The sequence below is a fragment of the Xyrauchen texanus genome, chromosome 8 (genome assembly GCF_025860055.1).
Source record: "Xyrauchen texanus isolate HMW12.3.18 chromosome 8, RBS_HiC_50CHRs, whole genome shotgun sequence".
In the NCBI taxonomy this organism is placed as follows: Eukaryota; Metazoa; Chordata; class Actinopteri; order Cypriniformes; family Catostomidae; genus Xyrauchen; species Xyrauchen texanus.
In genome coordinates, this window is record NC_068283.1 from 20,260,595 (window position 1) to 20,285,997 (window position 25,403).

Below are 25,403 nucleotides of genomic sequence, written 5' to 3' on the forward strand. Positions count from 1 at the left end.
GTGAGCGTGTATTTATCACTTTGTGGGGACCAAATGTCCCCATAAGGATAGTAAAACATGAAATTTTTGACCTTGTGGGGACATTTTGTCGGTCCCCATGAGGAAAACAGCTTATAAATCATACTAAATTATGTTTTTTGAAAATGTAAAAATGCAGAAAGTTTTCTGTGAGGGTTAGGTTTAGGGGTAGGGTTAGGTTTAGGGGATAGAAAAGTTTGTACAGTATAAAAATCATTATGTCTATGGAAAGTCCCCATAAAACATGGAAACACAACATGTGTGTGTGTGTGTGTGTGTGTGTGTGTGTGCGTGTTTTTGTGATTTACGAGGACAATTTTGTAAGTTACAAACTGGTAATTACAAGGTTATTATGCTATAAATGTGATTTATGAGGACATTTCTAGTGTCCCCATAATTCAAATCGCTTAAAAATCATACTAAGCAATGTTTTATTGAAAATGTAAAAATGCAGAATGTTTTCTGTGAGGGTTAGGTTTAGGGGTTGTGTTAGGTTTAGAGGATAGAATCTATAGTTTGTACAGTATAAAAGTCATTATGTCTATGGAAAGTCCTCATAATGATAGGTAGACCAACAAGTGTGTGTGTGTGTGTGTGTGTGTGTGTGTGTGTGTGTGTGTGTGTGTGTGTGTGTGTGTGTGTGTGTGAGCGTGTATTTATCACTTTGTGGGGACCAAATGTCCCCATAAGGATAGTTAAACCCAAAATTTTTGACCTTGTGGGGACATTTTGTCGGTCCCCATGAGGAAAACAGCTTATAAATCATACTAAATTATGTTTTTTGAAAATGTAAAAATGCAGAAAGTTTTCTGTGAGGGTTAGGTTTAGGGGTAGGGTTAGGTTTAGGGGATAGAATATAAAGTTTGTACAGTATAAAAACCATTATGTCTATGGAAAGTCCCCATAAAACATGGAAACACAACATGTGTGTGTGTGTGTGTGTGTGTGTGTGTGTGTGTGTGTGTGTGTGTGTGTGTGTGAGATATAGAGTGAGTGAGAGAGTCAGAGTTCCCAAAAGCTCCATGTCTCAGAGACATCAATCAAAAGCTTATCTCTTTGATGATGAACTAATGAAAGAAGACATTATATCTGCCTCTATTTTGAAAAACAGATCCCTGAATCTTACTGACACAAAGCAAAAGTGTTCTCAGCTAGTCAGCTAAATGTCTGCAGGAGTAATTAATATGTCTCAGAGCCATATCAAATGTCTTTGCATCATAACTCTGCTCTTATTGTAAACAAGAATGTCTAAATATTGAGATTATATTTCATATTTCAAACACACAGGGTAAGGTCTTTGACAAATAAATCTTAAGTCCTAAAATCCAAAGTCCATTGCCTGTTTAGTTGTAGCTAGTCGTACAAGGGGTTTGAGAAATGGACTTATGATTTATAGTGTTATTAGTCTCGGCTTCCGACGGCATGGCCAGAGACTGCCCATAGTATGTTACAGCCTGATCTTATGTCAATTGTGTGACTGTGGCAACAGTTTTGCAAAATTACATTACATGGTTTCTAATACATATTCCCAAGTGAATTATAATACTAGTAGAAGCCCTTGTACAATAATGCTAATCCTGTGATTAGCAATGGTGTTTGAGCCCCGCCCCTTTAGGCACAGTTGGCCTATATAAGCGGGTGCGAAATCACCATTTCTTCAGAATTTTCTGTCCGACAGATAAGAGCGCATAGCTCGTACCTCGAAACTCTGAAGTATTAGTGTGGCCAGCTTACATAATGTCTCATTCACTGCAAACGCCGGTCTGTCTGGTTCCATAAAAACCCTGCGAACTCAGATACACCTTTCCACGCAGTATTTTTCTTAAAAATGTCCTTGTACGTGGAAAGAGACATATCATAGAGCACTGGAAAATTTCTAACAGCAAGAATTAGCCTTTCATCCATCTTTCCGTTACTGCAGGAGCTGAGAGAGAGAGAAGGATCACGTGAGCTCTCCATCTTCTCTCCTATTGGCTGTCGCTTCCGTAAGTCGCTCTTCATTTGAATAAAGTTGAACTTGTCTCAACTTTGTCGCGTCGCTGGACACGCCCACATCTAGTCGCCAACGGTCGCGACAGCTCGTGTCGCCGGAAGTCGCTGTGCTCTCATTGAAAATGAATGGTATGGAGTCGCTGTCGTGCGCGATGTCGCTGGCAATGTGTACGCACCTTAAGGAACTTTGAGACTAGGTCAGGTCTGCCTATAGAGGAGCTAACCTCTGGCGTGTGATATGCCAAGATATTCACTACACAGACCTTAAGTGTTGATGGGGTAAGACCTATGTCCAGCAGCCCTTGAAGGAATGTAAGGATTTCAGCTATGGAGCAATTCACTGGGTTCTTGTCACGTTAAGAGCACCAGTTTGCACACACACTCATTTCAGTGTATAGAGGCATCTTGTGGAGGATGCTCTAGCCTGTAAGATGGTGTTCATTACCAACTGAGCCAATTTGGGCTTGTACGATGGGCTCCATTCAGGGGCCACATGTGCAGGTTCTACAGCTCCTGCTGGGGATACCAGATCGTGCCCAGTGCTTGAGAGAGGAGGTCCGTCCTCAGCGGTATTTCCCATGGAGGGCTGTCCAGCATCTCCATCATCTCTGGAATCCAAGGCTGATTGGGCCACATATGTTCAACCAACAGAACCATTTCCTTGTCCTCTTAGACTTTGCAAATGACAATGGAGTAGGTGTTCCAGGGAAATACATACTTGTGTTTCGCAGGCCATTTACAGGCCATGTCGTCCACCCCAAGCGGGACTTAGGACATGGAGTCCCAGAGGGGACAGTGGCCGTTCTCCGGGGAGGCGAATAGGTCAACTTTGACTTTGCAGAATACTTCCCAAATCCTCTTGACCATCTGAGGATGAAGTCTTCATTCCCGCCCATCATCGCTCCCTGAAACAACAGCAGATCCTCTCCACAATTCAGGCCACATGACATGCATAGGGAGAGGAGAAGGTGCCAGCTCCACAGGAGGAGGTGCTGCGCCAGGCTTATCATTGGCACCGATCGAGTTCTGCAATGGCGATTTATGTACCCCACTGTCATACTGTCCGAATGAATCCGAATGTGGTGATTCACTATGTCAGAATGAAAAGCCTTCAAGGCTAGGAAGACAGCTAGCAGTTCTAGGTGGTTGATGTGCCATGCCCATTTTGCCCCTGTCTAGGTACCAAAAGCCGGGTGTCCATCGAACAATGCACCCCAGCCTGTGTTGGATGCATTCTTGGTCACCACTTTCAACTGAAAACCTGAGCCAGAAGAACACCCTGCTGGTAAAAGGCTGGAGCTGTCCTTGGTGTTAGCACAGCAAGACAGTAGCGGATTACACCAATGTGCATGCGCCCCTGGCACCAGGCATGTCATGGTACACAAAGTTTGAGCCAGCACTGGAGAGGTCTCATGTGTAAAAAGCGCTATGATGGCCGATGCTGCTGCCATAAAAAATATAATTTCAGTGGAAATGTTTTCACCAGTTTGAACTCCAAGACAAACACAGAAGAATGGTCTGAATGCGCTTGCTTGTGCGGTGCGCACGCATTCTCACAGAGTCGAGTCAAAACCCCAATAAGGAGATCTGTTGGCTGGGAGAAAGCGTGCTTTTTGCCCAGTTGAAGTGATTCACAGTTCCCTTGAAAGTGAATCGCACGGATGTGTGATAAGTTATGATATCACACATCCGTTAACCTTCAAATCTGACCAGTCCCTCAGTCCCTGGTGCTGAAAACACCCCCTGAAGCATGATGCTCTACCGTTGGGAAGGTATTGCACAGTTGATGAGCGGTGCTTGGTACCTCCAGACATGATGCTTGGAATTGAGGTCAAACAGTTCAATCATCGGTTCATCAGACCACAGAATCTTGTTTCTCACTGTCTGAGAGTACTTTATGTCTTTTTTGCAACTCCAAGCAGGCTTTCATGAGTCTTGCACTGAGGAGAGGCTTCCATCTGGCCACTCTGCCATAAAGCATTAGTAGAGTGTTGCAGTGATGGTTTTCCTTCTGCAAGTTTCTCCCATCTCCACACATGTTCTCTGAGCTTAACCAGAGTGACTAAAGGGTTCTTGTTCACCTCTCTTACCCTTAAGGCCCTTCTACCTGTTTGCTCAGTTTAGCCATGCAGCCAGCTCTAGGATGAGTCCTGGTTATTTCAAACTTCTTCCATTTAAGAATTATGGAGAAGAATTAAGAGACTGTGCTCTTGGGAAACTTCAATACAGCCAAAAACATTTTGTAGCATTCTCCAGATCTGTGCCTCAACACAATCCTGTCTCTGAGCTCTGCAGGAAGTTCCTTTGACCTCATGGCTTGGTTTTTGTTCTGATATGCATTTTCAGCTGCGAGACTGTGATGAGGAGGAGGGCTAATCAGTCAAAGAGAGGGATAAGTGCAGCGGATGTGGCAGTTAGAGAGAGAAAGAGCCACATGCAGCTGCCGTGTGTATTTTTGTTGGTGTCTTTTTGTTTAGGTTCTTATTAAAATATTACTTTGACTGTTTAGCTGGTTCCCGCCTCCACCTTTCCCATTATAACCTTGTTACATTGGTGCCGAAAACCAAGGAGGGAGGAGGGATGCACTGTCGTGCAGGCCTTGCCACTGCCGTCCACCCAAAGGAGCAGCCGTGGCCATCTGCGGGGAGATGGAGGAGTCGCTGCTGTCTGCCTGGATGCTAAGGAATGGCCGCCATCAGCGAGGAAGGAGGGGTTTGCTGCTGGCCGCCTGGAGCGGTGGAGCTGCTGTCAGGGGTGGAGGGGCACCCTAGCAGCCGCCAGAATGCGGAGAGGTGTTCCATCCACCAGGGGTCAGAGGACTTGCTCCGGTCCGCCCGGGGAGGTGCGGCTGTCTTTCGCCAGAGAGTGGAGGAGTGCTCAAAGACCAGGTGACGGCGTGTCTGGGAACCGGTGAGCATGTTTTTTTTTTTCTAAATCTCCTCTCTCTCTCTCACTGTTGCTCTGCCTTGCCCTTTCCCTCTCCTTTTTTGTTTTTCCCTCCCCCGTCCCCCTCCCCAGCTCTAGAGAGGTGGGGTAAAGCCTGCCAGCAGGCGGGGTCAGTAGGGCAGCACCCCCACTACACACTAAGCACACCCTTCCCCAGATCTGTGCCTCAACACAATCCTGTCTCTGAGGTCTCTAGGAAGTTCCTTTGACCTCATATCTTGGTTTTTGCTGTGATATACATTTTCAGCTGTAAGACTGTGATGAAGAGGAGGGCGGGTCCGGGCCAAAGAATAAAGTTATGATGTACAGCAAAGGTTGTTGAGCTTCACAAAATGGATAATGGCTATAAGAAAATAGCTAAAGCATTCAAAAATACCCATTTCCACCATCATGGTAATAGTTAAGAATTGCCAGTCAAATGGAGATGTTACAAATCCACCTGAAACAGGACATGTGTCTATATTGTCTCCATGCACAGTTGAGGAGGATGGTTCGTATGGCAAAAAATTCTCCAAGGATCACATATGGAGAATTGCAGAAATTAGTTGCACATTGGGGTCAGAAAGTCTCCAAAACTATCAGTCATCACCTACTATAAAACAAGTTGTTTGGGAGGGTTTCAAGAAAAAGACTCTCATCCAACAACAAACTCAAGCGTCTTCAGTTTTCCAGACAATACTGAACCTTCAAATGGGACTGGGTTTATTGGTCAGATGAAACAAATATAGAACATTTTGACAGTAAACACTAGAGATGAGTTTGGAACACACAGATTCGTAGCCATATTGAAGAGTACCTCATGCCTATGGTTAAACATGGTTGTAGATCTTTAATGTTGTGGGATGGTTTTTATGCCAGAGGTCCTTGAAATCTTTGTATGGAGGAATGGTCTCAGATCACTTGCCATGTGTTCTACTTCCTAATTAAGCATTTTAGCTAAAGAGAGACAGACTCCATCCCTCCAGGGAAGGTGCCGCTCTCCTCTCTAGTTGACTAACTTGGGCCCAGGTCGGGAAGCAGAAAAATTGGCCAATATGAACCTCTGCTAGCTGCCTTGAGACATCACACAGGTCACATAAACTACAACACACAGAGACTGTATCTCCTAGATATCATACAGAGAATGTGTCTGTTCCCCGAACTACCAAACACAAACCCCTTTCTAAATAATTTAGGGAAAAAAATGTATTAAGTTCAAACTTTAAAAAAAATGTAATATATAAAGATAAATCTACTAAACAAAAGATCTCTTTCAACCAAAGGACTAATTGTAAATTAAATTATTACAGGTCCTAGTTTGGATGTGCTCTGTTTGACTGAAAACTGGCTTAAACTTGATGAATATATTAGTTTAAATGAATATACTCCCCCAGGTTATTGTTATAATAATTAGCCTCATCTGAAGGTTTGAGGAGGAGGTGCTGCTGCAATTTACATGACGTTTTTTGGTGTTACTCAGAGGACAGGATATAAGTTTAAGTCTTTTGAACTGATAATGATTAATGTGACACTGTCAGATATAATCTCTGTTGTATTTTGCCCTTGCTACAGTATATAGATCACCTGGGCCTTATTCTGATTTCCTTGGTGAATTAGCAAATTTTCTATTAGATATAGCAGTTACTATAGATAGAGCTTTAATTGTTGGTGACTTCAACAATAGATAAGTTAACACTTTATTTTGATGGTCCCAAGTAGATATTTAACTGACTATAATGACTTATCAACTGGCTTGCTATAACTAGTAAACAATGTTTCAACAAACATTCAGTAGACTTTCAATAGCCTGTATAACACCAGCAAAATAACAGCTTGTAGACTGACATGCTATAGCTAGTAAACAGTGTTTCAACAAATATTCTGTAGACTTTCAGTAGCCTGTATATAGATCTCTATTAATGACCTACTTACATTATTGTTGAGAACATCAGTTCATTAAAAGGTCATTAATAAATATCTGTGTGCAAGTGGAAGAATACAAAATTAGAGGTATTTTGGGATGCATGGATAAAAAAGCTGCCAGGTCATCATATTTTAGCAAACTCATAGAAAATAACCACAACAATCCTAGGTGTTTATTCAGTACTGTGGCAAAATTAGTTAGTAATAAAACCTCAACTGAACTAGATATTCTGTTGCAGCATGACAGTAATGACTTCATGAATTTTTTAACTGATAAAATTGAAATAATCAGAAATAAAATTGGAATTATGCAATAATCTATCAGAGTACATCAGAAAACTGCATCTCATAATTTTCCTCACATGCAATTTCAATAGGTCATGAAGAGCTAACAAAACGTATCCAAACAACAAAAGCCTCAACATTTATGTTAGATCCAATACCAACTAAGCTCTTAAAAGAGGTATTCGTTGAAATCTCATAACCTCTTGTTAATATTATTAACTCCTCACTATCCTTAGGACATGTCCCAAGAAACTTTAAAATGGCAGTTATCAAACCGCTTCTTAAGAAGCTACAAATTGATCCTGGAGAATTAGCTAATTATAGACTGATTTCAAATCTCCCTATTATTATGTCAAAATAATAGAAAAGGTTGTGTCCTCCCAATTATGTTCATTTCTATAGAGAAAAAGTATATATATGAACAATTTCTATCATGATTTAGACCACACCACAGTACAGAGATTTCACATATTACAGTTACTAATGACTTGCTCTTATCATCTGATCATGACTGCATTTATCTTCTAGTGCTTTTAGATCTTAGTGCTGCCTTTGACTTGATAGATCACAACATTCTCTTGAATTGGCTAGAAAATTATGTTGGCATTTGTGGACTTGCATTAGTATGGTTTAGTATCCTTTTTAGCAGAATGCTACCACTTTGTCTATGTAAACAAGGAATTGTTAAATCAAACAAAAGTTAAGTATGGAGTGCCACAGGGATCAGTTTTAGGGCCTCTGCTTTTCTCATTATATACGCTTCCCCTGGAAGATATTACCAGGAATCATGGAATAAGTTTCCACTGTTATGCTGACGATACACAACTTTATATTTCTTCGAAACATTTCACAATTCTCCAAATTAACAGAGTGTATCAATGAAATCAAAGATTGGATGGCCAGAAATGTCCTTCTACTCAATTCCGAAAAAACAGAGGTACTGGTTATTGGACCAAAAACCTCTAAAAATAAACTGCTAAAATATTATTTGACTCTCAGTTGATGTACTGTTACATTGTCTTCATCAACAAAGAATTTAGGTGTTATGTTTGATATCAATGTCATTTGACAATCAAATTTCCAATGTTTGTGGTACAGCATTCATCGACCTAAGAAAATTGCTAATTTACGACACATACTCTCTATTGCTTATGCCGAAAATCAAATTAATGAGTTCATGTCCTCAAGACTAGATTATTTTACTGCTTTACTGGGAGGATGTCCAGCAAGTTCAATAAATAAACTTCAGTTAAAAAATAAAGTAAACAAATGATACCAACTTCAACCATAAGACATGGGATACTTCATGCCTTTGCCTGGACATTGGATTTAGGATAGACCTCACCGAAATTACCGGCCGATTGAACTGCGAAGCACCTCACTGATCTCGGCCTGCATCACCTTTTTCTATTGATGGACAACACTCTTAAAATGGAATACATAAACTACCAATAAATTGCCAACAAAATCCTTCATCAGCCAACTAACAAAGGACAATACAGCTATATGATCTTCTGCAGTTAATCCAGGATGAACATCAAAGACATTAGTCATTAATCTTACCGTCCCTACTAAGTCTTTGTTTAAACACTGACCCTTAACACTTAGTTTAATCTTTTTAAACCATGACTTGCACTGCACATAAATTAGTAATATTGGAATTAAATTCTGCGATGGACTGGCGACCTGTCCAGGGTGTCCCCCGCCTTTCGCCCAATGTTAGCTGGGATAGGCTCCAGCCCCCCGTGACCCTGTACACAGGATAAGCGGTTGACGATGGGTGGATGGATGGATGGAATTAAATTCATACTGTTAACCAAAGGGGAACTGGCCCCCACAGTGAGCCTGGTTTCTCCCAAGGTTATTTTTCTCCACTAACCAAATTATTATGGAGTTTAGTGTTCCCTGACACAGTCGCCTTCGGCTTGCTCACTGGGTTTCTAAATACAATTATTATTTAATTACTTATTTTTATACACACTTCATAATCATATTTAATCAAACTTCACAATGAAGACTTTATAGATATTACGGTTTAATTTTCTGTTAACCCTTTAAGACCTAAGGGCATTTTTACAATTCATTTTCCGTCTGGTTTTATTTACTAAAAAAGCTTGTAAAACATCAACCCTGTTGTGCACAGACAATTGACACACCTCTTTTTTTTCAAGACAAATTGTACTTTCAGCATATTTGTGTTGCATTGATGTCACCTGAATGTAAAATAAGTTATGGGACCATAAAGACAAATGAAAAAATAAAACGGAAATTGAATCACTCAAATATTTATTGAAATCACACACAAATAAATAAAAGCTAAGCAAATTTCCTCTGGAAAACAGTTTGTTCATGTCTTTGGAGTCCTGGAGCACAGGAATAAACATTGTAACTTCTACAGAACCAAAACTATTTACATTTTTCCAAAAAAGTCCAGGCGTTTTTTGCCTCATTCACTGGTGCCAAGCCTCAAAACAGTTCCTATCAGCAATCACACAGAGGGCCACATCACAGGCTTTGCATTTCCAGGGGGTGGCCTGTTTGACCTGCCTTGTCTGCTTGCAGTTCACACATTGCCTTCTACCATAGGAGGCCTTCTTGCTGGTTTCAGTTTGGTCTGATGTTGGCACAGGTACATGGTCACTTTGTTGCTGGCGCTCTCTCTCTCTCTCTCTCTCCTCAAAACTACTTTGCCGTGCGTCTCTCTCTCTCCTCAAAACTACTTTGCCGTGCGTTCTCTCTCCACAATATCAGAGCTTGGTTCATGCGTAATGACGCTACACCAACGTGGAAGACGGATCAGCCTGTCATTGGTCAACAACCTCACGCAAAGCATCATGTGATATCCAAAATGGCAGCTATCATCGAGCTAGCGGCAAAAATGATGGAGAATTGATAAATTATGGACATCAAGTGGATAAATCTTGGATGTAAGTGTTTGGATTTATTGCTGAAAAACTCCGAAAAGAGGCACAAGTTCCGGGCTGGATAGAAAACCTTCTGTAAAGGCTACAAAGACACCAAAGACACCCCCGTGATGGCTAGCTCGTTAGCTTTCTGCTGGAAAAAACGGTAAGAAAATCGATAAAACTTTCATCAAATTATATAAATATTTATCGGAGGTGCCATGTGATGTCGTGGACGATGCCGTCGGGCTCTGAGGGTTAATGCATGATTACATGGGTCAGAGTGCAGGGTCAGCCATGATACGGCGCCCCTGGAGCAGATAGGTTCAAGGGCCTTGCTCAAAGGCCCAACAGTGGTGTCTTGGTGGTGTTGGGGCTTGAACCCATGACCTTCTGATCAGTAACCCAGAGCCTTAACCGCTGAGCCACCACTGCCCCAAATTATGTGTGTTGTGAAAGGCTCTATAGAAATAAATGAACTTGACTTGATTTTACAATGTTAGGAGCTCTATCTGTGCTTTGCAGGCATGTTCTACTGCTATGCTACATTGATAAAATGCTTGGGTATTTCACAGGTATTAGCGAGCATAATGTCTCCCACCATATTTTTTCTCGATGGTCAACGCATGTGACATTAGCATTGTTTGCGTGAATTGACTCGCTATCTGTTCCATACAATGCCTTTAATAATTTGAAAGAGGAAACACTTTTTTAACACTGTACTTTATGCTATGCAAATGAGTTCCACACAAGGGTGGACAACACCAATGCTACTTCAGACACCAGTGGCCAATCACACTCCAAGATCGGAAAGGTGCCAGATTTCAATCTCCTCCTCATCAGAAAGGGATAAATATGTCCCCAGGGTAGACACACCCTTGCATTTCCAACTCGACGGGAAAGGAGACACCAACAGACACACCACGTCCTGATAGTAAAAAATAGTTGAGGTTAGGCTTTTGTGAACAAAACCTTTTATTTTGCTTTCGGCTGCACTCTAGATGAAAAAGGGCCCCAGCATTGAAGGACCTTATCTGACCCTTACGGATCCTCCAGCAGTGCAGCCCAGTCCTCAAAGGACCTCTGCAATGGCAGACATTGCCTGTCCCACACGGCTCCTCATTGATGCAGCCAGCCTGCAAAGGAACCTGTGAAGATTAAACTGACCCAGCTGCCCAGTCCATTCTTTAAGGACCCTATTGGTGCAACCGAAGTTCAGCATCCTCTGCTGGGCGCATGGCAATGGCTTCTGGATCACAGCTCTGCACCCTTCCCACTGCACGCTACCTGCATCACCAGTCGAAGACGTCTCTACTGCCAGACTAATCATCCAACTGTGTGAAACGTAAATATAAACTAACCAAACCTCATTCTAGAAACCTTGGCATTAGTTTATACCTGCAGCATATGCTTTTCTATCTTGCTTAGATAACAATTACCTGGGGTCAGCTTGATACAAATAATAGGTATATAAGCATTAATGCAATAATGATAAATAAGCATTATTTATCACCATTTTGCCAGAGCCATTAAGTGGTTTCCCATAAGGAGCATTCCCATACAATTCTCACCCATTGCTACATTCAGTTCAAAAGCATTTCATTTATCCATTCTGTGTTCAAATCATTGATTTGTTTTATTGTTTAATTCAGTACTTTCCTTTTGGTTATTATTTTATTATCATTTAGCCATGCATATTCATTATTAGCATTATTAATCATTGTGGTATTTACTCTTGCATATCTATTGTTTATAAATTTCCTCAATTTTATTACAACTGTGTCTTCATTGTGTTGATGATCAAAGACTCTACTAGTTGTCCAGACTCTAAAAAATCCTTCAGATAAATCAGATGACCAACTCCCTCTAGTTTACATTAATTCTAAATTATCGAACAGCTCGTTTGGGAGTGTTCTTAAATTGTTAAGATAGTATTCTTAACTGGTGCCCCGTATTGAAAAGGGGGAGGGGTCATCTGATACACTAATAACCACACGTTAAGTGACATACTGTTTAATATTCACTATGTCATTGGTGAATTGAGTTGAAACCACTACAAAAGTAAGTGTTTATGTTATTAATCTGCTGTTATTACTCTGTGAAAGGGAATAAAAGTCACTCTTGTAGTGTCTCTAGTGTTCATTTAAACAGGATTACTACAAGTGATACGATATATATGAGCATGTAAAAATCTTCTTGCAAAAATGAAGGTTTAGTAACATGAGCACTATAGTATAGTAACAGGATTTGAAGGGTGCAGCAGTTAGCCTAGATATTAAGATGTTTTTACAAAAAACAGGGCTAATATAATAAGTGTTTTGAGGAAGAACTAATCTATTTCAAATAAACCCACCTCTGTCTCTTCACATATCTGGGAGATCTCCTTCCTCTCTAAGTGGGTGATGCTAGAATAAGCTGCAATATGGCCCAGATTTTATACTTTACTAAAAAGTTTGGCTCTGCAAGACTATAACGCTATCAACACAGTAGAGGGCAACAACAGAGGCTGTCCTTGTTAAGAAGTGCAAACTTGTGATCATTAACAAAGCTGTATCTCTGTGATCTTGAATCTGAGGTGCTCCATTAACTGGTAATTTCCCAAATTGGTGGCAGTAATGAGGTGTGCAAATTTGAAGGATAAAGACCGCAAAGGGTATATCGAGTAAAACAATTAAAAAGTTTGAAATGAGCTGAAGAAGTTGCAACACTACTTTTAAATACTTCATAAAATGGATGCTGAATTCAAAGTCATTTTGATGTTTTGTGGTTTTTGCGTGGGAAGTTAATTGTAACAGGGACATGTAGTGTGTATACTCACGTGATGTATTTCTCAGATCTATTGAACTTCTTCTCCAAGTAGCGAGCAGAAGTTTTACTGGGGATCTTGACCATAGAAAGTTCTTTGTTGTATCGTGTCATGTTACAGGGACTCCTGCAGATACAGTTAGTGCCTTCAACAGCCGAAAGAGCAACTAGACAGAACAGAATGGCATATAGAAGAACAGAGGAGGTAAAGGAGAAAGAGGAAAAGAGAAAATGAGAAGAGACAGGAAAGGTTAGAGATACGAAAGGGAAACATATACGGTATGTCAGATCTTCAGAGTTCTATATAGTATACAACATCCCTGTTGAACAACTGACAAGGTAAGAACACGCACTTGTCATATCCGTATCTTCCCATGGAGGGTTTGTTCAGAGTCTTCACACACACATACTAACACACCCAAAGAGATCTTAATGGTATAATTAAACTTTTGGCCTTGTCAAATCATTTTTAAATCACTGTCAACTCTTAATGGCTTGGAAGATATATTACCTTTGGAACATATTATTTCCTATAGACAGATGCACCTTAAAGATGAATTGTGCAGAAAACCAACATAATAACTTTGGTAACCAAATAAAGGTCCATATTATCAAAGTGCTATCAAACAGTCTTGAAAAACTTCTTGACGAATAGGAGACTAAATGATTGACAGGGAAAGCTCTTCTAGAAGCATCTGTCTTGAATATATCTGTGGTGGCATTTAGATTTCAGATGAGCGATAAAGAGTTTAAACACACCAAAGAGCCTTTTTGTAAGTGTTAAAGTAAGGTTAAAGGTATGTCTGCTGGCAGTCAAAAAAATCATTTTCGGAAACCAATCTTAAAGGATCCAAATGGGATCAAATTTGAATTCTCTCAGAATAAAAGGGTCTTACTAGATAAACTTGAAATTCATAAAGGATTTTTGCCTCTTAGTTGGTTTCTAGAGTATTCAACTGGATATTGTGTCATCTTTATCAAAGATTTTCAAAGGTTGTAATACATTTGTAATGTAATTAGATTGCAATAATGTCTTGATACTGGACAGTTAAAGGAAATCACAGAGGAGCTTCAACAGTTTTTAAATACTGAATATCCTATTTGATTATAAAATTATTATTATTATTTTGTATATGATGTATTTAAATTGCAAAAGGATTTTTATGAAATTCCTTTGGGAATTTTTACTAGGATCAAGTGGATCCTTAAAAGAAAAGAAAATGTAAGGATCAACATTGGTGTACAACAGACTCCTCTCTTCTTAATACTATGTACACCCCTATGTACACACTTCTTAATACTATGTTATAGGGTGTTATAACAGCTACAGGTGGCTAAAAGGCTACTGGAAAATGAATGTCACAATGAAAAGCCCCCCAAAATCTGCGATCAAACCAGATGTAATAATCAGAGATTATGTTTATGCAGCAATAATGCAAAGGTACATGCCTCAAATCTGAATAATTTATTATGAATATACATCCTTTTTTCAAACTTGTTTCCTCTTTTTTCGAACATTAAAAAGCAAATTCTAGATTTCCTAATGTCCGTGATTTGGCTGTTTTCATATTGAACTGCTTAAAAAAAATAATTAAATATAGCGCGTCATATATGTGAAGTCTCTCTCTCTTTGTGTGCTGTATGTCTGTTTCTCTCTCTCATTCACACTCACAAACACATGCATACAGGACATGTGAAGAGAGCCCTAGAGCCCAGTAATTATTCTTGTAAATGTATGTAATTTTGTACTTATCAATTCAGGAATTGCCATCGAAACCAAATGTCCTCCCCTGGCCTTTAGTAGGAAAGACATTTACGCTATGTAAACACAGACTGTTCACTAGTTTTTAACTGTTGTTAGTGATATTTCAATGCTTGGTAAAGGGAATAAGCTGCAAAGCGGAAGTCTGTAGCATCCCCATTGGAAGAACACGCTAAGCATAATGGGTAATTTCACTGCCTGTGATAAAGGTGGATAGTATAAAGAATCAAAAGGGATTCCTTAGCTCTTTTCTTACCTGTTGTCTAGAGCTTAAATCTGTTGCTCTTGGTTATGATGTCCTACAATTTCTAATCAGTTTGTAACTTACATAACCAGGAGATTTCTGAGAAACATTTAAAAATTCATCCATCCCTGCCCTTTTCTATTTCTTTTTCCCACATTCTATCCCTCTCTCATGCCTACTCTGTTTAAAACAGTGCTAAAGTAATGCAATTTCATTAAAGAATTAAGTCATGTTTGACATCCTCTATACACACACGCACAGGGTTGGGGAGTAACAAAATACAAGTAACGGGAATACATATTTAAAATACAAAATATAAGTAACTGTATTCCACTCCAGTAAGAGATTACTTTGAATTTTATTGTCATTTGTTTTATTGACACTTTCTTATCATGTGTTACATTCATACGAGCAGACAGAGAAGTACGTTTGAAGTAAGTTTGGAGCAGAAGAAATAGAAATATGCCTTGTGTAAATTGTCAGGTTTACGCTGAGCTAAAATGCTATTTCTAGCCATTTTAAATGCCCATGTTACCAGGCACGATCATATTTTTTTTATCAAGAAAATTCACGTTGGATCATAATTTATTTTTTCTAGTAAGACCTTTGATATTAGGGCAAAAATCTTATTCTGGATAATAATTTTTGTATTGTTTTCCTGTAAAAATAGATATGAAAAAGATCCTTGTTTTAGAAACAACACGGCATAAGATATTTAGGTTCCCCTTCTGTCACTCATTCGATGATATTGGTCACTCTTGAGAGCCCTGAACACCTCCCATGCTTTGAGAAAAGGCCAATGAGATGGGAGGTGTTCGGGGATCTCAAGAGCGACCCCTAATGTCACTACATCAACACTCAACACACAGAACTTCTCGTTCCCTTCATCAGGGAATGGAGGTTACAACAGTAATCAATACGTTTTACAGAGTTTTTGTAGTCAAAACAAGTGAAAAAATCTACCAGTGCTGAAGAAGTAATCCAAAGTATTTCGAATACATTACTGACCTTGAGTAATCTAACGAAATACATTACAAATTACATTTTACAGCATGTATTCATGAAGTGGAATTAATTTGAAAAGTAACCCTCCAAACCCACAAACACACTCATAATGGTGACAATTTCCCCTTAAATTCATCACTCTGTATTAATTTCACAGCACTGTTCACACCCGACATAAACCCCATAGAGACCCATTAAAACCGTCTTCTGTAAGCGTTGCCTTTAGCAGGTCCTTTGCTCTGAACCCAAAATGTTCTTCTATAAAAACTATTTAGTATTGCATGCTATCATACACTTGTAGTACTTTTGCATTTAGTATGTGTACTGTGCACAGCATGCACATTTTCTGTATGCATGAAAAATATGGATGACCTACAGCACTACTCATGTCCAAATGTGTAGTATACAATCTGTGGAATACTATATTCTCTAATGCAGTCCACTTGATTTGACCCTTAATTTCCAATGTGACAAATTATGTGATAACAATCATATTTTTTATTTGTTTAATTTAATTTGGGGCCTATTTTATTTATAGAATAGCAGAAAGAGAACAATAATTAATCGGGAAAGAGGGAGGAATGGGATCAGGAAATGTTGCAAGCTAAATCTGAACTTGCCTTGCCCACATGAGCACCATGGATCAATTTGTCAGAGTACTTGAGCTTACTAATAGGTTCTGTGTCTATTCTGATATTCCGTCTTGGCCCTGTTTTTGACTGGACTGCCAAAAGTTTAAATATTTATGCACAGAATTGGATGAAAAAATTATAAGTAGATTGGTAATATTTATTTTGAAAGTTTCAAGTGAATGTGAAACATGAGGATATGTTAAAATTGTGTAATATACTACTTTTTGAAATGTTTAAGGTGTATACTTTTTCACAGGAAATTTTTCAATAGTAGCTATAGTATACAATAATGTATATACTATGCAGTGTATATTAAGCAGTACATTTTATTCCATTCTGGATGTAGCCCATTTCCCTAATAACATTCTTTCTGTTATATTCTTGTGTTATATTCTATGTTTTTTCCTGAGTGATCTTCATAATTGCCTATCCTAAATATTCTGAAAGGACTTTGTATTTCTTTTTTAAAATACATAAATTCCCCATTTAATACCTCTATTTGCCTGATAATTTCCTCTCTACTTTGCCAAAGATAAGAACCAGCTGTCAAGCATTTTGATGCCAGCAGCTAAAGTTTTTGGACAAGCTGTTCAGCCTCTTTTGCTGTGCCGTTGTGCCTTTACTTGTCCATTCTCTTCCACTCATTCAGAATCTCTTCCACTAGTTCAGAATCATGCCTCTCTTCAGGTTATTTGAATGTCTGTTTCGAATTTATCTTCTGCAAAGCACACTGAATTCAAACAAAAACGTTTTACATAAAAATGAGTGTAAAATTAGACAACCACAGCTGCTGGACATGGTTTGTGTAATGAATACATTAACAGCGAGAAAAAGTAAAGTCTTAGCTGAGCTCTAATTTGAATTTCCTCATTAGTGGAAGATAATGAGTGAGCATGGAGCCAACTTGCTTATTATGTGTGGGATACACCTCTGTATACTGTCAGATGGTTACTTAGAGAGAGAGTTAATGAGGGCCAGCCTACATCCTGTTGGTAGAGGTGTTGCACAGAACAGTTTATGGCTTTGTTTTTATCCTGGATAATTAGTTAATTTGGGCATGCTCATAGGGAAATATAAAGTTCAATAAAGAAGTCTCTGTGTCAAGAGAAATCGACATCTGAAAAGACTTACAAAATGGTTTAATGTTCTAAATAATTATAGTTATAAGAGAACTAAAGAATAAATTCAAATTATTCCACAAAGAGTTAATATAGTCTAAATTGGTGAAGCTGGCAAAGATTATGTTAAATGGGTTTTGATATGACAGGTTCTGATATTGCTCACTGCCTTAAATCTACTTATCCAGAGATGCACAGAACACACACACAAGCAAATACATTTCCACTACAGTTTTATTTATAATACAATAGTTATCCTCTCTAAAGTAGCTACTTAAGAACAGAGAACAAAGTGCTGCTATTACAGGTGAGGAAGATGTAAAGCAGAGAATGAAAGAGGTACAGTGGCTGCTGTTTTCATATGTTTTTCTTGTGAAATCCATGTAATTGGATTTTGTAGAGGGTCACAGTGATAGTCATAAGGGCCTGCAGAGCAGAAACCTGTTGGATTTTACGTGTGTGTGTGTAAATTATTTTGTGCAGTAATACAATCAGGATTCAAAACGTCTCGGTTACATATGTAACCACGGTTCCCTGGGATAAATGGAACGAGACATTGTGTCACTAAGCTGACACTATGGGATGTGTCCTTCTACACAACCTAGTTGAAACATTTCTACAATAACGGCAGGATTTGCTATGGTGTTTAAGCCCCACCTTTTAGGCGCAAAGCTGTCCGGTATAAAAGTGGGTGTGCAAACACCATTCCTCTGATTTTTCTGACTGAGGGACAAAGAGTGCATTGTTTGCACCTCAAAAAGCCCTGAGTCCATAGTGCGGCCAGCTTACGCAATGTCTCATTCCCTTTAATTCAGGGAATCAAGATTACATGTGTAACCGAGACGTTCCCTTAAGATTCAGTACATTTGACATTGTGTCACTAAGCTGACGCTATGGAGAACAGATTCCCATCACACTGCACTACACAACATGACCTTCCCAGAGAGGAAACATGACGCCGCAGTCCCGCGGGATGGTGATCGACATGAGTATGCCACAAGTGATTGACTCAGAATATATCTATATATATATATATATATATATATATATATATATATATATATATGATCTATGGTCATATAGTATGAATTAACCCCTTCACGTACCTAGTCAGGAAGGAAATGTATTTGTACTTGAACACAAATTGGGCAATTTGCACCCTGCGACTCGTAAACCAGGATTATCACATCAACGATCCAGGGAGAAAGCCTTTGTTTTGAGACAGACATTCCTTTTGTCTATCAAAATGATCCTTTAAGTCAAAAATATTAGAGAAGACGGTGCTTGCACAATTAAATGATTTTTTAGCCTTCAATAATTTGCTCGATAAATTTCAGTCAGGCTTCAGAGCTGGTCATAGCACAGAGTCAGCTCTGTTGAGAGTTTTAAATTATATTTTTTTAGGTGTGGATTCTGGTAGTCCTGTTGGTCTTCTGCTGCTGGATCTTAGTGCGCTTTCGATACGGTTAATCATGCCATACTTATCAATCGCCTAAGAGACCAGGTTGGTATTCAGGGGTTAGCCTTGGTTTGGGTCTCTTCATATCTGAAGGGTAGAACAATTTCAGTCTGCTTAGAGAACTGTTCTTCATCAGTTGTTACTTTAACATGTGGGGTCCCTCAGGGCTCCAATTTGGGACCCGTTTTATTCTCGCTCTACATGCTTCCATTAGGAAAGATCTTTGATAAGAATGTCATACACTACCATCTGTATGCTGATGACTCTCAACTTTACTTTCCTATTAAACATGGGAAGCACCCTTCTTTTGAGTCTCTGCATAAATGCATGGCCGATGTGAAGTGTTGGCTGGCAAACAACTTTCTTCAATTAAATGAGGATAAGTCAGAGTGTATTGTTGTTGGTCAAAGGGTATGTGAGGTAAATTTAGAAAGAAATTTGTCACTGCTTCCAGGGAAAAAACTTCCCTATGTAAAAAACCTGGGTGTTATTTTTGACTCTGAGCTCAAGTTTGATCGACAAATAAATACTGTTGTTAAAAATAGTTTTTTCCATCTTAGAACTATGGCAAAGTTGAAGTTCATCCTTTCTTTTGATGATTTGGAGAAGGTTGTGCATGCTTTTGTGTCTTCTCGATTGGACTATTGTAATGCTTTGTATCTGGGTGTGAGTCAGGCCTCTCTCTCTCGCCTGCAGCTGGTCCAAAATTCAGCTGCTAGGCTTTTAACTGGAACCAGGAAAAGAGACCATATCACCCCAGTTTTGATTTCACTACATTGGTTACCGATCCAACACAGAATCAAGTACAAAGTGTTGATGTATGTGTTTAAGGCTCTTCATGGTCTTGCACCTGAGTACATCTCTGCCTTAATAAGTTTGAATCAACCTTCAAGGTCTCTCCGCTCTGGTGATCAGCTGTGTCTGTCAGTTCCTCGATCTCGCCTAAAAACTAAAGGTGATAGAGCTTTTGCGGTGGTAGCCCCTAGACTTTGGAATGAGCTTCCATTGGTCAAAAAATCATCTCCGTCTCTATTCTCTTTCCAGGGGGCCTTAAAAACGTATCTATTTTCCCTAGCTTTTAATTAATTGCATTATAATTTGTACTAGGTAGATTTTATCTTATTAAGCTGTATTAATGTGATTTTATTTATTTTTTATTACTCCTTGTACAGCACTTTGTTACCCAGTGTGGTTTTTGAAAGTGCTTTATAAATAAAATTGAGTTGAGTTGAGAACTGAGTTTGTGCATCATCCATAGCACAAAAAGAGCTGGTCAGACAGACTGAATTGGCAGGTGTGCTCAACGTATGTGTGTAATGCTTGTAAAGTGCATAACAAATGCAAGGACTGTTCCTCATCCGAATTAAATGGAGGAGGGAAAAAGGCTTGAAGGTGAACCACCTGCGCTCAGAGGGGCGTGGTTTTTTGAAAGACCTGGAAATTGTGTTCATAACCGACTGAGACAATTTTGGCTCATTCTCCATTTAAAGGCCACATATGGATGCCAAATTGGTAGATGTCAAATCATACTTTGTGTTTTATGGTGTGTTCACTCTTGGCAGGTTTGGTTTGATTCAAATGAACTCTGGTGCGATTGCTCTGTTAGTGCGGTTCATTTGAACAAGTGTGAATGCTGCCATCTGAAGCTTGGTGTGCACCAAACAAGTGGACCCCACTTGCAAAATGAATTCTGGTGCGGTTCGACTGATATATGAACACAGCATGGACCAAAGACGTTTAAACAGACCAATAACAGGATGTGATGTAACAAGATGCAACCCTAAAAATCACGTGATTTGATGACATAGAAATAGATGTAAGAGCGGTGTACGCAAAACGAAATGATCAGAGGGCAAATATGGAGCAATGAGGAGGTAAAGTTCCTTATTAATATTTGGTCCAACGAGTATATTTCCAGAATACTGTAAAAAACGTACAAAAATACTCAAGCGTTCAAAATGTACCGTGATAGGTTAAGGGAAATTGGGTCCAACGAGCACATTTTGCCCAGCAGCCAGCACTGTTTTGGATGTTCGGCAAGTTCTGTCACAAAATACACATCATAAAAGCTGTCCAATCAGGTTGTTAACTTATTCTTATGTCTTTTGTTTTGTATATTTAGGTTCGGTTTTAAAAATGCCAATGTGAACACTAAGCGAACCAGGATTAAATGTATCATTTTCTTTTTTGGTCCAGACCAAGAGAACCAAGAAAATCTAACTACAAGTGTGAACACACCCTTAGAGAGAAGGTCTCTCCTCAGCGGTATTTCCCGTGAAGGCGCATTCAGTATTTCTACCATCTCCAGAAACCAGGACTGATTGGGCCATTATGGCACAAATAACAGAACTGTTTCCATGTCCACTCAGACTTTGCTGATGTCAGAATGAAGGAGGCAAACCAGGGGAAATGCATGCTTGCATTTCGCCAGCATATTTGGGCCTGAGATTACTGGCAACTTATATATGCCACTACTGTTATGTTGTCTGAACAATTCAGAATGTTGTGATTCACAATGTCAAAATTAAAAGCTCTCAAAGCTAGAAAGACAGCCAATAGCTCTAGGCGGTTGTCATGCCATGCCCATTTTGCACCTGTCTAGGTGTCGAAATTCAGGCATCCATCACACACCATACCCCAAACTGTGTTGGATGCATCTGTGGTCAGCATTTTCCATATGAAAATTGTACCCATCATAAAACCCTGTTGGTAGAAGGCCGGTGCTGTCCATGGTGCTAGAGCAGCGAGACAGTTGCAAGTCTCTGTGATGCACATGTGCCCGAGGCTCCAGGCGCAATGTGAAACATGGCTTGAGCCAGTACTGAAGAGGTCTTGTGTGTAACAGACCTAATGTTATGACGGCAGATGTTGCAGCCATAAAACCCAGCATTCTCTGAAATGAATTCAGCTGTAATGTTTTTCCAGTTTGAACTGAGACAGACACCGAAGAAGGTCTGTATGCACTCATTTGTGAGGTGTGCACGCATGCTCAAAGAGTTGAGATGAACTCCTAAAAAGGAGATTTACTGGCTGGGAAAATGTGTGCTTTTTGCCCAGTTGACATTAGACCAGATTTTCCATATGGCAAACAGCAAATTCGCTCAGTATCAGTTCGCTCAGTACTGCCTCTGATTGGCTAGTAAAAACCAATTGCCGAGGTAATTCATAACACGCACACCATTCATTTTCAATGGGGCGAGTGACGCATCGATACATTTCATGAACATGCGGGGAGCCAGAGACAGCCTGAAATGAAGGACTTTAAATTGATATGCAGTTCCCTCGAACGTGAATCTAAAAAGCCACCTGTAACATGGTGCAAATGGTACAAGAAGTATGCTTCCTTCTATTGACGCAAACCAGTCTTGAGGACGAATGTGATAAGATCTGTTTCAGATTTAACATTTTAAATGGGCGCATCGCACGCACGATTCAAGCATCTCAAAACTAGAATGAGCCGAAGCCTGCCGTCCTTCTCTAGAATGAGGAAATAACGGCTGTAAATCCAACCGTATGCGTCACAGTCTGGGGCAGTCTCTATCACATTTTTCTGTGCGTTACACTATATAACACAAGAATATAAACAGAAAGAATGTTATTAGGGACATTGGTTACATCCAGAATGGAATAAAATGAATCTCTGTGTGCTACACTGGCAAATTCTGTGGTCAGACCACAGATTGCAAAGCGCCAAGCAGCGCCATCGCGCCAAGCAGCGCCATATGCTTTTTCAGCCAGTGCAGACGTCAGTCGACATGGCTTGGAAGGATGACACTTGAAAAGATGCAAAACATCTCCTTGTCAGTGGCTCACTCTCACTGGATGAAGGGGCGGCATCCTTTGTCCACTCACCAGATGCAGCGAGAGACATAACATCATCATCCATAGCTTCATAACCGCCAAACGTTATGAGGTCGTGTACTCTTGCAGCGGGCCGAAACTCGTCATGCACATACTGTATCGGCATAAACGCAGTATATGGAGACTGAGGGGCTTGTGGGTGTGTGCCGGCACAAGTTCAACCTGTGATCCCTCGGTTGTGCACGGGAGGCTGAATTTCCTGAATCTCAGAATGAGGGCGATTCGCGAGCGAAGCATCTTGAGACTCATGCCCTCACATTGAGGCCAGTCTGTCTGTAGGAGAGCTGCGTCTGCGTGGGAGCAGTCCAGACAGTGAATACAGCTCTCATGTGGATCTGTAATGTTCACCAGAACAGTGCAGGTGCACGGAGTGTTCTCTCGTTGCAGTGAAGATCCCACCCGCTGACTCATGTATGTCGACCACGAAGTAGTAGAAGGCTTTTAGACAAGAGATGAATCATTGTCTTGAAGTAAAGAAATTCATAGAAATGATGTTTGCATGCCCGCTTTTATACCAAAAAGCTTAGTGCCTAAAAGGGCATGGTTTAAACACTATAGCCAATCCTGTCATTATTGTCATTATTGTCCTTCTGCACAAGGACACTCCCCCATAGCATCAGCTTAGTGACGCAATGTCAAGTGTACTGAATCATAAGGGAATACGTTGCATATGTTCAGACAGTCTAGCTGATGAGACGGACTCTTAAGTACAGCTTCACTTAAAACATGTCTAGTCTAAAACTAGTCTGTGTAGACAGATTTCATAATCAGATATAAAGTTTATACTTCATTGATTATAAAAGGAACATTCTTGTTTCGATGCATCACATCATGCCTCTCGATATCAGTGTAAACGGTGTGTAAGTCTCCTAGACAGAGAGTGTAGGCTGTCTATGAGTTAATAAATGGCAGTAGATATGTGTAGAAATGTGATTGTGTAAAGACCACACTCACCCAGAGCAGGTTCAGCACAGTCCTTGTACTGTTCAGGAGTGCAGTATGGAGAATCACCTAGAGACAAGAAAGAAACAAAGAGAGAAAACAAAAAGTATTACTGTAAAAGAAAGGTTCTTCTTTATTCAGCCTTCTTAAATTAATAATGAATCGCAGAAAACATGTTCTTCAAATATTTCTGAGTAAGAGAAAAACAAACCCAACCTTCACCCAGTCAAACTCAACACAAGAAGTAAATAAACGTGTGTGTGCATGAAAAAAGAGAGCAAATTTTGTGTACCTATCCTTGCTTTGGGACCAAAGGTATCAAAAATACCCCTAATGTACAACGGGGCTAATGTACAATGGGGCTAAAGTCTCTGTGGGGAAAAAGGCACTAAATAGCAACAAAAATACCACAGCACTTTCCAAAACACCTGTCAGATACTATGGACTGCAAAACATTTCTGATCAATGAGATCTTCACGTAAATTGTGTAAAGTTTGATTTTGAGGCAATTTTATACATTCTTTACATTTTTTTAAATGTTACAAAGTAAAGTAGCTTTCTAAAATCCCTAAAATGAACACGTTTCCTTTTAGACAAAATACTAATCTATCATTTTCAGTTTTGATTAAGGTCATTAAATCAATTGAATAATTAAATAACTATCCAATAATTTTAAAGATAGTACTGTTGCAGGGGCTAAAGGCTCATCACATTTGTGACAGGGTGGAGGGCGGGGCCGGGTCGTGATTATACACACCCGGTCCCTTGTCAGGCTGATTAAGCCTCCGAGAGGGATAAAGGCTGACTAAGGAGGGTGGTGCGATGAAAGAGAGATTGTTTACGGTCAGCTGACCACCATGTGTGTATGTGTCTTTTGTTTAAGTTTTCCATTAAACTATTATTTGTATTGTCAAGCCGGTTCTCGCTTTTCCTTGCCCATTTATATCCCTTTAAAAAAAAATTAAGTGGGGTGAATAGATTTGTTATGAAAAATTTTCAAAGTGGGCTCACATTAACTCCAATCATAATAGAGATTAGTTTGTTTATTACTTGAGATGTGATAAAATGCCAAATGTGTTTCAAATTAACAGGAAATTGTTGACTTTTTCTGAAGTAGTTATTTTGAGTAAGCCTCATCTCAATTTGTTACTCAAAAAAGCATTTTGCTGTCTCAAAATTATTTGCATTAGTTGACAAATTTTGCACTGTAACTCTTGCCCTGGTGTCTATATAATGTCACTTTAAACCCCCTAAGGGCCTTTTACCCCAAGTGAGGGAGCTTTTTACCGCAAGTGTGGGGTAAAAGGCTCCCTCACAACCTTTTAAAAAAAACTTAATTTTAATCAAAACAACCCTGCGTTATAATTTATTTTCACACAAAATATGTTTCTCCATCAATTTTCAATAATAATTAATATTATAGTATTATGTAATGAAAATATATTAAGTCTTAAAAAACATCTGTTTATCAGAGTTAAAAATAGCAATTTATTAACAGATAGACATTATTAGTAAAAATGAAAGTTTGC

The 25,403-nt window shown here is 39.5% G+C and overlaps 1 pseudogene; it reads right to left on the reverse strand.

Moving 5' to 3' along the window:
- The window catches only part of LOC127648087 (acid-sensing ion channel 2-like), a 220,689-nt pseudogene that overhangs the window by 15,228 nt on the left and 180,058 nt on the right, over positions 1 to 25,403 (reverse strand).